Here is a 12,959-nt window from a genome sequence, read left to right as displayed (position 1 = left end):
GATGACGGATTGGTTTTGGCTGGAAGAAAGAGTTATAGGTCTGTGGACTTGACTGAATGACAGCAATGACAGAGGCATAGATTATATCTATAGAACTTATATCTCAGGTTTATTGCAGGTCACTTCCATAATTTAAGATGTTACTGGCACAGCAAGTGGTCAACCTGAAAGGTAGAGAATTAGACACATTTCTCTCATGGGAGAAGTGGAGAACTGGAAAGTGAAAAGGTAATTTACCTTATGTATTGAAAGAAATAAGAAGTTTTCTCTTAAAAAAAGAATCAAATAATTGGGAAATGTAGTCATCTTTCAATATGGTTAAAACATTTAATTCTGTGAAGCAGCAACATACATTCATTTAAAGTTATATAATTTTCTTACTTTAAACTGGCTGTTTTACATCTGTCAGAATGGCTATTATCAACACATCAACAAACAAGTGTTAGAGAGGATATAAATAAAAGGAAACCCTCATGTACTGTTGATGGAAATATATTGGTGCAGCCACTGTGGAAAGCAATATGGAGTTACATAAAAAATTTTTTTAAATGGAACTGCCTTATGACCCAGCAATTCAACTTATGGGAATTTATCCAAAGAAACCCTAAACACTAATTAAAAGAATATATTCACCTCTATGTTCACTGCAGCATTATTTACAATAGCCAAGATTTGGAAGCAGCCCAAGTGCCCATCAGTAGATAAGTGGACAAAAAAATCTGTGGTACATTTACACAATGGAATACTACTCAGTCATAAAAAGGCAGAAATCTTACCCTTTGCAACAGCATGGATGGATTCAGAGATGATCATGCTAAGTGAAGTTAGCCAGTCAGAGAAAGACAGGTACTAATATGACTTCACTCATACATGGAATCTAATGAACAAAATGAACTAACAAGCAAAATAGAGACAGACTCATAGATAGAGAGCAGGCTGACAGCTTTGAGGTGGGGCTAGGGGTGGTGGAGGAGGGATTGAGCCAAATGAAAAAAAACAAAAAAGAAAATCTCATGGACATGGACCACAGTATGGTGATTACCAGGGGGAAGTGGTAGTAGGGAGAGGTGGAAGAGGGTATTGCGGGGAGAAATGGTGATGGATGGAAGGTTAAACTGGGGTGGTAAACACAATCCAGTGTACAGATGATGTGTTGTGGAGTTGTGCACCTGAAACCTATAAAATTTTGTTAACCATTGTCACCCTAATAAATTCAATAGAAAGGGAATTTTTTTTTTTAAATAAAGTGGCTGTTTTAATGTCAAATAGAAATAAATGTTTTTGTCTTTGGGGACATTATTTTGAAGAGTGTGTTAAATTTCTATAAGTTAAACTTTGTGTATAATCCCAATATTTTTGTAGAGAGCTTAAGTTCCCTCAGAACACTACCTTTAAATTAGGACATGATTATAAGTCCATTAATCCTTTACAGTTTCATTCCATGACCATCATTCTGGTGTTGTTCTACATTTCAACTTTTAGAATATTGTGGCAATGTGGCAGACATCTTTTGATATTCCCAGCCACTTCTAAGCTTTCTGGTAACTACTGTTCCCTCCACCAAATAAAGGAGCATAGCTGTATGTGTGCTGTGTGACTCTACTTCCTGATCACACCTGATTGGACCAGAGGTAGTCAAATAACCCACTTGGAGCCAATCAGATATTTTCTCCCAATAATGGTCACTAGGGTCAAGGTGGACTGAAACATTTGGATTTGTAAGTTGACTTGTAAAATGATATAGATTCATTGGCCAAAGGTACCTTTTGGGGGGTATGATGTTTATGCAAATGAAGAAGAAAATGTCTTTCCTCTTCTGAAAGTAAATGTAGAAGAGAAAGAGAGGAGAGAAAGGGAGAGAAGGATAGTTTGAGGTTCCACAGGAAGAGGATAATGAAGCTGCTTTGCCCCCCCCCCCCATTCCTGCACTGCAGGAGACCAAAGTACACACACTTCTCTGCATCCCAGTCCGACGCTCTATCCACTGCGCCACCGCCTGGTCAGGCACACACACTTCTTTTGCTTGAATTCTATGAGAAATCCCTGAGTCACAGCCATCACCTGAATGTTAGACCCAGGTGATAAAACTTAGCAAATAAACAAAGGTTTTGCCACCATATAAGGTAACTGTGCTGAATTGTAGGATGGTGTTTGGAGTATTCAGTCTTGATACTGCCTGTCTGGTTTCGGAATGCCACCCTCCTCTGAGCTCCCAACCTTTCTGCTCCGCACCATTTCATTTGCCATATGTTTCATAGAGCTAACTCATCCATGCCTGCTGATAATAAGAGTTCTTTGTGAATTAATTTCCTTGATCTTCCTAATAATTAAAATGATCCAGTGAGCCAGGTGCATCATGGTGTGATGCTCTCCTAGGATAATAACTAACACTTCGGCATAAAATCACCACTCAACTAGTCAAATTAGCAAATCAACACTGTGAAAATGACTCATATTAATTCCTTCTATATACTAATTTTTATGGCTAACATATCACCCTATAGATATCATTAAAGCACCCATAATGGATAGAGTATTCTCTACGTTCATCTATTTATACATAAACTGCACCTCTCTAGAAATACTGTTATCAATTTATGGGCCTTTGTTCAATCACAAATTGGTTAATGATTCTGGGAGACTTTTGCTAAAAGATATTTAATACCTCCAACCTTCTCAACCAAGCTGATGAAGTCAATCCTCAGAATGGTTGAGATTATGAGTATATGCTTATGTATATGATTGGTTTTTTTTATTTCCATTTAAAATAGTCCTACCAATACCATCCTCCTCCATGACACTAGAACTAAGCTGGAAGTCCTTGAAAGAGATTCCCCCATTATTTCTGACCTCCTGGTTTTGATAGGCTGGTGATTATATCATCTTTATAATATTCTGAGATGCATAATGCATCAAGCTCTTCCACTGCTGAAGAAGCGTCAGAGACAGATGGAGTGTGTAATGGGAACAAGGCAGCTGAGACAGATCTTGCTCAAAGCTGTCTGGTGGGGATGGTGAACTTACATCAGCATTATTGGAACTCTGCAAAGAACACCATGAACCAAGAATTGGGGAATCTGGAAAAGAATCCATAAGTCTGGTAGATCTGCTCATCTAAAACATTGGGACCCTGGCAGGCCAGGGGCCATCTCAGCTGCCCCTGTGTTAAGTAGACTGAAAGCAAGTTCAGAGCCCTATTAAACTGCCTGCCTCTCACATTTTTGGTGCATTCCCTTGAATTATTAAGTACAGGCTTTTAGAACATTTGGTTGTATCACGTTCAATGAATTTAACATAACAACCCCTGTCCCTATAATGGGCCTCTGGGTCAGACTGGAGCCTAAGGAGTCAGTTTGAATATGGCAGGTGTTCTGGCTGCCTGGGAACCCATAGATGTGCTGTGAAAAACCAAAGAAGGAGAGAGAAGAGAGAGGACAGATGTAAATGGAAGGCAGGGAGATGAGATGGGAGATAGAAGAAGGGAGAACAGAGAAGAGGGGAGAGGGAAATTAGCAGAAGGCATTGGACCTATGAAATGGGGAAGAAAAAGAGACAGAGTTAGGCTGAAAAATAGGGGATAAAGAAAACAGGAGAAAGAAGGAAAGCAGAGCAATGGCAAAAATAAAGAAGAAAGGTAAAATATTTTTGAAAAAGGAGAAAGGAAAGAAATAGGGAAAGAGAAGGGAAAGAGGGAAAGGAGAGACAGAAAATAAAGAGAAGGAAGAAGGAAAGGATCAGCCTATGTAGAACATCACATCTAGTGTTCTAGGTGCCCTCAAAGTTAACTAGAGGAATAGAAGAGGGGGTGAGTTACCCCAAGCCCTCTGACCTGCACCTGTAGACTGATCAGAGACAGACATCTATAACTACTTGTGATTTTGAAGGAAGAAAAAAAAACACGTCTGTAATAATAAGATACTGCGCAAAGAAGAAAGTGTCACCAGTCCTTCTTTCCTAAGCCTACATCCACGTTCCCAGACCGGATACTTCCACCATGCTGGTTCTTCCTCAGAACGGCTGTGGCTGGTGACAAATTCCAGTGTTAGTTACCCAGGACTCTCAAAGCTCTGGACACTACCTAGGTAATGTCTAAGGAACACAGCAGGAGTCGACTTAGGTTTGCAGATGACTTACATAGAGAAAGGAAATGAAATACTCAGCATCGTGGTAACACTTTATGACCAAGGATTAGTCTCCTTACTACAATGTTTCTCCCTGATTCTGTCATCCAATTCATGAACCCCGTCTTCCCTGGTCAGATTCCCCCAGTGTTGTAACAACCAACTCACTATTGACATATTTTATGCTAAGACCTTATCAGCAATAAGCTGAGATCATTATTGTAATAATGTTTAACTATATAGCTTAGTAAGGACAAGTCTAATAATAATATCAGGAAACAAAATGTTCTTATAGTCAAAACTTACTAATCAGTGCAAGGTCATTATTTTTGCTACTTTGATCATAGCATTTACACTTAAGTTCATAAACCAACCTGTCATTTTTTTCTCCTTTCCTCATTTCTCAGCTGAGTATAGTACGCAGAATCTGTGCCCCATCCAGATTCCCTTTATCGGGCTAGCACACCATTCCCCGGCTCCTGTGTGTATTGGATCTCAGATATCCTTTCTCCAAATCTTTAAAATAAGAATTGTGCTTGGCCCAAGGGAGCTACCTCACTTGGGGGATGGTCCACCTCTCCACACATGTAGTAACCCCCTGATTAACTGACAGGGGGGTTACAAAATGCTGGGTTCCTTGCCTCAAGGTTGGTCAACTCTGTAATGCGATGCACATTCCAGAGCTCCCTGTGGGATTTGGCTGAGGCTAGACTTATCCTGAGATCATGCTTTTGTTCAGCGTTATCCTTTATTCTGCTTCTCTGCAGTGCACTCCCTCAATAAACTACTTACACAGGGTTCTCCATCTTGGACTCTGCCTCGGGGAATCGAAACTAAAACAGTGAGATGACCACCAACAAAATCACACATTTAGGGGCTGAGGATTCTAGAAACCCTCAACATCATCATGCTAACAACATCTACCTGCTAACCCATTGGTATGTCTATGAAATGAGACTGTATGCATTGCTGCTGCTTCAATATTATTTGAACCAAAATTCTTGAGTTGGGGGCTCCATGCAGATCACATAAGGGTTTACATATCTGGAAGCTTAATTGCATCCTGTTAGATAAAAAGTATTTTCAAACAGTGCTTTCATAACGTTTTCCTTTACTCAATTCTTTACTTACTCAGTTTATAAACTACTATATTCCTGGTGCAGTAATATGAACGCATAACCTCTGAGTTGCATAGAAAAGCAAAGTACCCCAAATTACTTAATATAACCTTTGTGGTAATAACTAAGCACTTTCTTCAGCATTTTACCATTTACTGACTACATTTTATTTCTGCTTCCATGAGAAGCTGTCAGGTCTCTGAGAATTTCCCAAATCCACTTTACCCTACCAACTATACTTTGCCATAAATTAATTACTGCAAGCGCATAATGTTTACTTCTTTCTGCCTGAGGCAGTCTGCACTGGCATCTTATTAGCATTCATTGAGGAATATAAAAATAAAGAGTATGGTTGGCCTGTAAAAACATTTATGCCTTTCATTTCCAATGATGAAGCTTAAAAATAATTGTCCACTTTACTTGCTCGTTGAGTTTGTGTCATAGGCAGCCCCTTTACATTTTTAAGTTGGTTGTACAAAACAAATGCAACTCGGGTATTCAACTGGCCTTACCCATTAAATGCCCACAAAGTAAAACTCTGCAGAGGGTGACCAGTTTGAAACCCGTTTTCAAACATTTCTATAAGCCAGCACTATAATGTAACAGAAGGCAAGAAATATGTTTTTTACCTGATTCTTTTTTTTTCTACTGATTTTAGGGGGGTGGGAGAGCGGGGGTGGGGGAGAAAGAAGCATCAACTCACTGTTCCACTTAGTTTTTCTATTTAGTTGTGCACTCACTGATTGCTCTGGTATGTGCCCTGGGCAGGACTACCCTCGATCCACTGAGCAACCCGGTTAGGGCCTTACCTGATTCATTTTTGTGTCCCCAACAAAACATTCCATAGTGACTTACAAGTAACAAAGTATCATTAGATGGTTGTTTAATGGATGAATGAACTTGAAACCAAAAGATTGAGAGAGAAAAAAAAAACTCATTGGATGAATGAACTTGAAGCCAAAAGGTTGAGAGAGAAAAAAATCATTGGTTGGTATCTGGAAAAAACGTATGTGGTCTTTGTTTATCTTCTAAAGTAGGGGGGTGGGGGAATCTGAAACGTCCCTTGCAGATCTACAATACTGTCACTAAATGCTTGACCTCACTGGTAAAATGTTTGGGAATTTTCAGTAGTGAGATTGGGTGCCTCTTAGGGATTTTGGGATGTGGTTCTATTTGAAACTCCTCTGTACACCAAGTTTCCATGAAAACTAACTTGAGTAAGCCAAACAAAACTTGACCTTCCTGTACAAAACAGTTTAAAACATGCTGCGGCACTTTGCGCCTCAAGATGTGATTCACCAGCGGCATCAACAGCAGCAGCTGGAGCTGGGTAAACGAGCAGAACCTCAGGCCCTGCCCCAGACCTCCCGGTCCCCCAGACCTCCATAATGCTGGGCAATTACTGGGTGGCAAAGGCTGGGGGCACTCTTCCATCAGGGCTCTCAGCGGGTACCACTTTGGGGTCCTCTCACTGCTCGCAACCAGCAACAGTGTCTGTTGTCACAGCCTTGCCCTCAGACCGCCAGAACTGGCACACAGACACAGGAAGCACTTAAGAATGCATGTCCCTAAGGGACAGTCCTTAAGCAATGACTGGTAGGGGAGACTACAAATGACCCAGATCCTTACTCAGTTCCTGATCACAATACTGTGTTCTCAGAGCTTCTGTGTGGTATTGAGCCGAAGTAGAGCTCCATGGGGCCTCACTTGATGCCCTGTTCCTATTTGGGCTTCATCACTGGTCCTATTTCACCCCTACCCTACTATCCCCTCACTCCTGCAGTAACTACAAACAAATCACTTTCTGACAGAAATCTCACTTATGGGTTTATTTCTGGTGATCACAACTAGCTTCCTTAGGAAAAAAATATCTCTGATTTTTAGTGTTTGTCAGTTGCTATGGTGCAAATGCTCCCAGCATTACAGGTTTCGAAGTATAAATATGAGATCACAGAATTAAGAAGAAACGGTCAAATCTGCTCCCACAAGCCAATATGAACTGGCACTGGCACACCACTGAACATATTCCTAGCCCTCCTCAGTTAAAACCAGTAACTCTTCATCTGGGTTCTTGAAGAACACAAAATAAAGCTTTCTAATTGTACCTCTCTCTAAAGACTCACACAGCACAACGATGCTCCAGTTCACTGACTGAACAAACATTTATTGTCATAGGGGCAGAATTAAAACTGAGTAAGATTGTCATAGGGGCAGAACTAAAACTGAGTAAGATTGTCATAGGGGCAGAACTAAAACTGAGTAAGATTGTCATAGGGGCAGAACTAAAACTGAGTAAGATTGTCATAGGGGCAGAACTAAAACTGAGTAAGACACATGTGTGATCCCAGTCTATAAGAAGTTTACAACCTAATGAAGGAAGCAAATATATATATATAAATATATATATATATATATATATATATATATGGTTTTAAATTGTGATAAATCCTATGAATGAAACAAAGAGGAAGTCAATACTGAGACCTAGTTTGGGGAAACTCACTTGAAACAGACTGGCCAGGTAACAGTAATTAAGATCTGCCAGTTAAACTGGGACCTGACTCAGAAGGAAGAGCTGGCTTTAAAAGAGTGAGAGAAAAAACATGGCACGTAGGGTGAGTAGCACGGGCAAACATCTGGGGACAGAAAAGAGACTGAAATGTTTGAAAAACTGGCCAATATATTTATATATATTTATATAGGCTATCAGAGCAGATTGTGGGGAGGAAATAAAAATGAAATTGGGTTGTTAATGTCCGTATCTTGCTAAGGCTAATGAGCATGGTCAGGAGTGTGGGTTTTATTCTAAACTCAAAGAGTAGTCATTAGAGAGCTCCGAGCAGACAGGGGAGAGAATGATATGAGTTATGTTTAAGATGATTCTGAAGCTGTGCAAAGTAGACTGACAAGAGTAGAAGCTGGGGGACTGGTCAGGAGACAGGCTGGCCCAGGAGAAAATAACAATGCCTCTGACTCGGCAGCGACAGTGCAAATCCGGCGTAGTGAATAAGTCCAGAAGAGATTTTGGAAATCAGGCTGAGAGGACTAGCTAATGGATTGGATGCAGCCATTGAAGAAAAGAAACTGAATCAAAAGGGACTCGAGATTGATGGCTTACACAACAGGGAGCATGCACGTTTTACTAGCTTCTTTCTTTGACTTGCCCTAAAAGAACCAGTTCATTTGGCTGTCTTGGTTGTATATTTCCTTTTTTATTCCCCATTTATAGTTTCCAGAGTTTTTCTTTTCAACTAAAGCTTGCAACATGTCTTTTAAAATTTGTATTACTTTAGATTCTCATAGTTTCACTCAATTTTCTCCACCTGTTCACCTATTAATGAAGAAGCACAAACAGAGTTGAGTATAGTTGAAAAAGAAATCTTGAGAACTACCCAGGGAAAGAGGCATTAACAGAAAATTCTTCTATGTTACTATGTTAACGATATCCTTGTCTTTGTAAAGGGGCATGAATTTGTCCAGCAAAGATATAACATGCTTCTCAAACAAATGTGCATTGGCATCACCTAGAAAGTTTGTTAAAACACAGATTGTTAGGCCCTACCTCCGAAGTTCCTGATTTAGTAATTCTAGAGTAGAGTTCAAGCTTTTGTGTTTCTAGGAAGTTCCCAGATAATAGTGATAGAGATGGTCCAGTGTCCCATTGAGAGACACTGATAGAGAGCCATTGAGATTTACATCAAAGTTGCATTCAGAAATACCCAAAATATACAAAGCGAGATGGTACATTATTGTATTATTTTCAGAATGGTTTAATTCCCAACATCATTTCTTCCTCTAGTTCTTAGGTAGTGAATACCTCAATCAGACCATTGGCCTGAGTGTTCCCTGCCACTGAGTGTAAAATGAGAATGTCAGCCCTTCGGAGAAGCAGAACAGTCTGGGCACAGTGGCGACTTCTCATTACAGGAGATGAAAACAGATGAGTTAATCAGAAGTACCTTCATCTCCTCGGAGGCTCATCATTCCTATTTCACCAGTTCAGACAAGCCGTTAATCTGCTGGAAAGATGGGAAATGACCTGGCTGTAACAATCTATTCATGACAGAGGGAACCTTACAATAAAAGAGGGTGCTCATGTATTGTCATTAAAGATATCCTGATTTTTCATTTAAGTATTTACATTTTAATGCTGTATGTAGTCAGCCTGCTGGTCCTTCTCCTAAGTGGGGAAGTGCCACAATAAAATCATCATATGACTGTACACTAAATTACAGTGTGTGCAGCCTTTCATGGACAATGTGTATTCTTTAACCTCAGAGTAATCTTTTAAGAAAAAAATTATTCTCTCCATTGTGCAGTTGAAGAAAGTGAAGTTCACAGAGACTTTTGTGACTTTGTGCAGCAAGGTAATAGAAAACTGAGGCTTACATTCAGATCTTCTAACTTCCCATGCAGTGATCTGACTCCATGGGAAATGAGACTTCATGATTCCATGGCTCCATGAGTTGATGGAATTGAAATTGACTTCTGATTCATGACTTCATGAGCTGATGGAGAAAAGCCCTGATCTGGAAGTTGATGTCCACGTACTCATTAAAATGAACACATCCCCTGAAACACTTCATTGTAAAGTCTGTACTGTGAGAAGCCAGTGGTTCCAAGTTTCTGCACTCCAGCCCTTTACATACATTTGTTCTGACCAACTAAACACATTGAGATTTTTCAACCATTTTGCTTCTACTACTGGATATTGCTCCCTTTTAACAGAATCTCACATCCTGAATAAAGACCACAACAAATTAGGTTTCAGCCTATGAAATTGCCAAATTTTTACTCTTTTTAACCTATAATTTTATATGATTCAGTCATAAATAATAGCAGTTGTATCAGCACTTCCCATGAATAATGATCTGGAAGGAAAATTATCTTGGGGTCAGAAGCTCTGGGTTCAAGTCAGACTCTGCATGTAGCACTTAATGTGTTTGAGTCTCCGCTGTTGACTTGAGGAGATAGGAATGATTACAATAATGCCTCCATCACAGCATCTTTGAGAGGATGGTGTGAGATTTTTTCATTCACCTGAGATTTATCAAATAGCTATCTTGTTTCAGGTGCTCTGCTAAGTGCTGAAAATATAGAAATGAGCAAGACTACTCTAAGCCCAAAGGGGTCACAGTTTTAGTGAAAGAAAGATGAGTAAATCAACTTTTGCAAAATAGCTCAGGAGGTCACAACGAAAGTGCAGTGGGAACATAGAGAAGAAGTTAGCTAACTCTGTCTCAGCTTAGACTAGGACTTAGAAGAGTCAGAGGTGCCAAGCAGGAAGGCTGACTAGATCAGTGTTACCTAAAACCACCTGGGGCACTGATACCCCTTCCACAATGTGTTTGGCTAGGTGGAGAGAGGTAGGGCCAAGGCTCATTTGTAGGTGAACAAGTTTTTCAAATTGAAAGGCTACACTATCTTGGGATGTTGTTATTTTAAAGTAATAAAAGGCAAAGGGATAGAAAAATGTGGCTTTGTTCCTATCAAAATATTTAGAGATGAAAGTATTGACTGAACTTGACCTAAGGGTAAAACAGAAAATAATCATTTAAAATATGCACACTGCCATATTTCTCTATTCCTGCTCAGTCATGGTCATTTCTCAAACTAAGCCATTAAATTAACAACTATTTCATGTTTTAGGGCAGAAAACACTGTATCTCCCTGGTATATAATAGCCAAGGCTTGGTCTATTGCTATGCTGCATCATTACTAGTAGTTACAGCTGGATGTTGGTCCAGCTCTATGGAAGAAACTCTTGGAATGATTGTTACAGTGAACAATGCTCTGAGCTGGAAATGTTGTCTGTGTAAGAACTCATCATTGGAAAGTATGTACACATCCAGACGCCATCGAGCTTCCATTCTTGATCACCACCCTTTGCCAGGGAAACCCTAATTCTCCCCCAAATTGGCATGCAAAGACTGGGTGGGTCACAAGATCATTCCAGGAACTACCAGGCAAGGATCTAGAAGGACTAGGCCAGATCCAGAAGGATGGTTCTCTGTGTCCTTTGTTTCTCTTACTCCCTATGGAAATTTCATTAGACAGGAGTAGCAATGCTTCTTTACTATACATTTGTTTACTCTTAATCTGGGGGAAACACTGACTTTTCTTTGGAGAACTAACTCTTCCCCACAAGCATTCCTTATAGTTTGGGTAGAGCTGACTTCAAGTCCAGCTACAGGGAAAGACCCAGGATCCTGGTTAGGCCAGTTATTATATTTTACTCCCTTTAACCAAAGAATTGGCTGAAGGATGCCAATGTGTGATGGTCCCTTATCACACTCAATGCTGGGCCCTGGTTGACTAATTGGGAAAGAGATGCCACTGTCTATTGGGATAACTGGTCAACTATAAACCTGGGACTTCTGGGAGCTTAAGAGAATAGCAAGACTGAGAGATATAACTAGGGAGAGCACATAATTTATGATGTAATTATGATGACATAATTTGCCTGTTGGAATTCGCCTGTACAAAAAGCTAGTTATTCTTGAACCCTCCTGTTACAAGTCAAAATTCTGCTATTTTACTCTAGATTGTTTGATTTGCATTTCAGTTGTCTGTTACTGAGAGAGTTCTGACTAGAACATGAAATACTTTAGCCTGAAGAATGAAACAACCTACTTAACAGATTCAATAAGGGCATTCGCCCAGGACTAGACCCATTTTCAGCAATGATTATTAGCAAACTTGTTCTGTAAAGAGCCAGACTGTAAACAATTTTGGCTTTGTGCACTGCACAGTCCCTATGGCAACGACTCTGCTCTGTAAAAGCAGCATGCACTGTATGCAAAGAAATGGGTGTGGCTGCATTTAATAAAATGTTATTTACAAAATGGTGGCAGGCTAAATTTGCTGATCCTTGATATAAAGGCTTTGATTTATAGAAGGACAACTATAGCACAAGTTTCAGACAAGCTGGATGAAGCAGGAACAAAAAATCCTCACTCTATGTGCATTTCCAGCTCCCTACCCATAACAGACATCATTAACGAGTCATGTGAGTGAAATGGGGGTGGCCACTGTGCTGAGTGTGCCCTCTGCAACTCACCCCTCCTGAGCTAGTTCTCCTTCTAGGAATTTTGGGTTCTAAGTGCCATATAGAAGTATAATCCAAGGAGCAATTACTAATGGAGGAAGAGAGGATAAGAATAACTGAAATCCTAAAATGAAAAAAAAAAAATACTTGAGGTAATGAGGAATACCATCCAAGGTTGGATCCTAAGGGGTTGAGAATATTCTATTTCTTTCTATATATATTTATTTTTCTTGAAAACTTTTGTAGCTAGAAGTAGAGATTGAGGTACGTAAATGGAGATTGCAATTTCAACAGTTTTAATATTTTTTATATTAGTTTACAGGGAGACATTTGAATTCATCTTGAAAGTAAAACTGTACCTTTACTTTGGGAAAATCCTTATGCTGTGGCTTTTCGTTGTACAAGGATGAAGCAGAGTTCTAGAATGAATAGAAGGCAAAGGCAACCTGAGCTTCTCCAGAAAAAAAATGTGAAAATTTTGATTTCACTGTCTCAACATTTTATGGAATATAAAGGACACTTTTTCTAAGGACACATTCATTTCTTAACTCATGCACTGTCCCTGAAAATGAGTGTCTATTCTTAGAAGATATGCATGTTCCTACTTATGAAAAAAATCACAATAAAGGAAGAATAACAGAGGAAATGTGTCAGCAAACTAGCCAGAGGGAC

Source organism: Saccopteryx bilineata, chromosome 10, assembly GCF_036850765.1.
Source record: "Saccopteryx bilineata isolate mSacBil1 chromosome 10, mSacBil1_pri_phased_curated, whole genome shotgun sequence".
In the NCBI taxonomy this organism is placed as follows: domain Eukaryota; kingdom Metazoa; phylum Chordata; class Mammalia; order Chiroptera; family Emballonuridae; genus Saccopteryx; species Saccopteryx bilineata.
This window is presented reverse-complemented; position numbering follows the sequence as displayed.